Source organism: Phascolarctos cinereus, unplaced genomic scaffold, assembly GCF_003287225.1.
Source record: "Phascolarctos cinereus isolate Bilbo 61053 unplaced genomic scaffold, phaCin_HiC Scaffold_2;HRSCAF=192, whole genome shotgun sequence".
Taxonomy (NCBI): domain Eukaryota; kingdom Metazoa; phylum Chordata; class Mammalia; order Diprotodontia; family Phascolarctidae; genus Phascolarctos; species Phascolarctos cinereus.
Window position 1 is genome coordinate 336,333,528 of NW_027555625.1, and position 4,572 is coordinate 336,338,099.

Sequence of the window (4,572 nt, forward strand, 5' to 3'; positions counted from 1 at the left end):
TTTTGTAGGAATTTTAAGTCTAAAATGTAATAGAAAAATCTCAAAGTATTTTACAAAATAGTAAATCCTTGAGCATATTTTGTGTGGAAATTAAGCTCTAATATATGCATGTGCATACATACATTCATCTATATATGCAGGCATTATGGCATCATCTCACTCTTTTATTTGCATCCTTTTGTAGGAAGGCATAGAGAGAAAGGATAGAAATTATATTCCTACCATCAACCACTTTCTTATCATCTAAGCCGGGACTATCATCACTCCAACCTACCTAGAATTTTGGAATTTTATCTCTTTTCCCTCTCCCCCCAACAAAACCATGAGGGAAAAGGTACTGACAATCTTAATCTGTCTTTAATTGACAAACACTACAACTTTGAGATTTCATAAGTAAATGCAAAATTAGAAATTCTACTAAGTGATATATGGATTTTTGCTGCTTCTTTGTTCACTTATCATAAAGACCCAGGTTTTGATTTTCTCAAGGGATTAAAGCAAACTACTCATGCTGAGTTCACTGTGCTGACTCTTGGTAAAAATGCCAAGTAATGATTTGGGTTATATAGGGTAATAAAATGGAGTGGGTTTTTTTTTTTTTTGCATATTTATAAAATAAGATCTTTTCTATTCTGTGTTATAGAGATCCTCTTCCCTTACTACTTAAATGAATTTGGAAGATTATTCACCATTCAACATTGTTTAAACTATAAGGGACAAATTTATCATCTAATTTTTAAATATTTTCTTCCTTTAATACTTTAGGTGACCAATGTCTATCTACATTTTTTATAAGTATGGTAATGTAATGATAGCATCATTCCAAAATTTTTAAAATTAGGGTTCTTTTAAACCACCTCATGTCTAGACACATTCTGGAAGAATAAAAAGAAAGTATATCATTCTTCTAAAATCCATGTTGCTATGTACTATTCACAATTGTAAATTGTGATTTTTTCCCCTTCTGTTCACAAACTGCTAAAAAAAACCCTTCTCATATGAAAAGAAACCAATGCAGATGTCTTTATCAATAGTTGGTCTACTTTTAATAATATCTACAAGAAAAATTTATGGATTTCATTTAATTGATGATATTTAATTATAGATTTAAAAACCACCGTATGAATGACTACATGATAAAGAGACAATCTCTGAACACAGAATGAACTAAAAAATCTGTTTCTGGGCTTACATTCTATTGATGAAAGGAGACTGAAGAAGTAATCATTTGTAACTAATCATAACTCAAGTATTCTTTGACATCACTATCACTATACTAGTAACTTATCATTAATGTAATGTTTGGACTTCAACACCTCCAATGTTCATGTATGTCAAGATCTTTTTTTCCCCTTGTGGTGGGGGTAGGATAGGAAACATTTACATTGTGATATCTTCTTTTCTTATGTATATGAAAGTCATATGGTCAATAGGGCCCAAGTCCTATTGATTTTCAGAGAAGTAGATGCTTAATTACCTTATAAATAAAAAGCATTAAGCCTTTTAAATCTCTATTATATTCAATTCACTAATATGGATATGCTCCAAAGTTGCCTTTAAACTTCTTGCATTTTCTATTATTCATTTTGGGAATCCATTACTATTTATTCTTCCTTGGACTTTTCTCCTATTAGTAGCATGATCTTATTTCCTCAATGTCCATTTTAAGAACAAGATATGTCCAATAGTTAATTCTGAAAAGAAACCACTTGGGGCGCAGCTAGGTGGTGCAGTGAATAGAGCACCAGCCCTGGATTCAGGCAGACCTGAGTTCAAATCTGGCCTCAGACACATAACATTTATTAGCTGTGTGACCCTGGGCAAGTTACTTAACCCTATTGCCTAGAAAGAGAGAGAGAGAGAGAGAGAGAAAAAGAGAGAGAGAGAGAGAGAGAGAGAGAGAGAGAGAGAGAGAGAGAGAGAGAGAAAGAAAGAAAGAAAGAAAGAAAGAATGAAAGAAAGAAAGAAAGAAACCACTTGAAATTTCCTTCACCTCAATAATTTCTTATCAATTCTTTGCCTGCCTCTAAATCACCAAGAACAAACCCTCTAGTTCAATTTTATGTGGAGCAGCTAAAGGACTGGAAATTGCTCAGTGAGTGTGATAGAGTGTGCTGCTGTTATTTTTTTTCCCAATCATCTTCCTATATATTTTTAAACATGCCATTCATAGAATTTTGTATTTGGAAGATACCTCAGTAGCCATCTAGTTTAATCTGTAACTGAAAATTCATCTGCCTAGTGAATGTTCACCTGTCCTCTGCTTAAAGGATCCCATTTCTGCCAAAAGTAGCTCATTTCACTTTTGGATAGATCTGATTGTTAGGAAAGTTTTCCTAACATGTGACAAGCCTAATAAGACTTTGTCGCAACTTCCACCCATTTCTCCTATTTCTACTCTCTTGGGGTCATATAGAACAAGATTAATTCTTCTTTTACATGGTAGCCCTTAAAATTGCTAGAGCACTGCTTTCATAACCTTCTCCCTTCTCCAAGCTAAATATGGTTAGTTCCTTTGAATGATCCATATATGGTGTGTAATCAAGTCCCTTCACCTCAGCAACCTTCCTCTGGACATTTTTCAGCTTATCTCCTTCCTTAAAACATGACATTTAGAAGTGGGCACAATTCTCCAGATGTGATCTGACCAGGGCAGAATACACTAGTATTATCACATTCTTATTTCTAGAAGCTCTTTTTCTTAATTTCAATTTTCATTAATTCTCCAATACTGCCTATGGCTCCTGCCAACAAAACATGTGCTCTGAAAAGTAGCCAAAGGAATGACTAAATTGTTTGCCATAGGTTAGAGCTGCCAGCTCTTCAATAACAGAAGCAGTGATGCTCATGCTACTGAAAGACTTATTAAAAGAACAAAAATATTCTACACATTTTAAGCTAGTGTAGTCCCTACAATTTCTGAAATGATTGACAACTCTAAAAGGATTATAATCCATTACTTGTAAAATCTGACCAATAAATTGTCAATATTAAAGTGAATATTTCATGTTACTCAATAGCTATGAATAAATCATGTGGTTTTTAAAGGTTTCTACTACCAGAAATGTCTTATTAGGAAATAAAATTTGCTGTTCTCTCTGTTACATTGAGACTTTGTCACAATTCCTACTCAAATGAAGCACTCTAACAAATTTAGGATTCATTTAGACTAGTGATTCTCAGCCAGGAGATCCTGATCTACTGAGAGATTTCAAAAACAGGTCATTTGTTATTCATTCATTAGATGGACAAACACTTGTTAAGTAAATGTCAGGTGTTCAGAAAGATACTATGTTTAGATAAGATATAGTTTCTGTCCTTATGGAATCTACAATATATCTAGATAGGGGACTACAATGTTACTAAAATAGGACTCTTCTCCATCATCCCATACCTTCTTTCCAAATTTTCCCTAGATTCCTGGTTTGGAAGGGAGTGAACTCTGTAACAGTGCTCCCTCTCCCGCTCACTTTATCACCCTTCCCCCAAATACACACATAAACACACACATTCATACATACACACACACACACATACACACACACACACACACACATATATGTGTGTGTATATATATATATATATATATATATATATATATATATATATATATATATATATATATATATTTAAAAAGTAGTACTTAGTATAGCCACTAATTTAGAAGTATCATTGAAACATCATGATCTCTTCAGTGAGTTACTTCTGCTCTGGATTTGTGTAGGACTTAATATTTGCCAAGTTCTTTCTCATTATTTAATAATAATTATTGTTTGTAAGTTAAGGCAGATTCAATTTTCATTACAATGGTTTCAAACTATAATATAATAATAATGAAAAGTCTACTATACTAGACAAGTTGAAAAGGGGAAGTCTTACTTAAAAATAAACAATGAATTAGTATATGATATAGTGTACAGAAAACCAGCCTGCAGTAGGAAAGACCTCTGCTCACTTTCCTCTTTTGGCATATGCTGAATGTATGAATGCAGGCAAGTTAAACTTTCCCTGCCATGCAATTCTGAGCCTATAAATTGAATAACTGTTGTCCATTTGAATTGGTAGAATGAATTTCCTCACTATGTGCTCCCTAAAGCAATGAAATCACAAATCTAGGTCAAACAAACCAAAAAATGTAAAGCAATAGCACACAACCACTCTTCCCCCCAAAAAACAAAACAAAACATCACAAAATCCAACCCAAATAGATTTTGGAGCTTTTAATAACAAAGTATTGTTTTTATTTATATTATTTGCTATATTATTAACTGAGAAAAGTAACTAAAGTAGTTCAAAGATGGGGGAAAAACTAATTGGGAACAAAAATGTTTATCAATGGAAAGAAGGAAACTAGATTCTTTCCTTTCCTCCCTGATAAAAGGGAGGTTCTGAAGAGATAAAATTAATGAATTAAGCAAGCTACAAAGAAGTATGTTTAAGGAAAAGTCTATTAAACAATCTGACTTTTTGGCAATCATCCAGACTTTGAAGCCTGAAAAAAAAAAAACCAGGAGACTGACTTCAAACCTTTGAAAACTTTAAAAATGGCTGAGTAGTCCCCCCTCCTTTCAC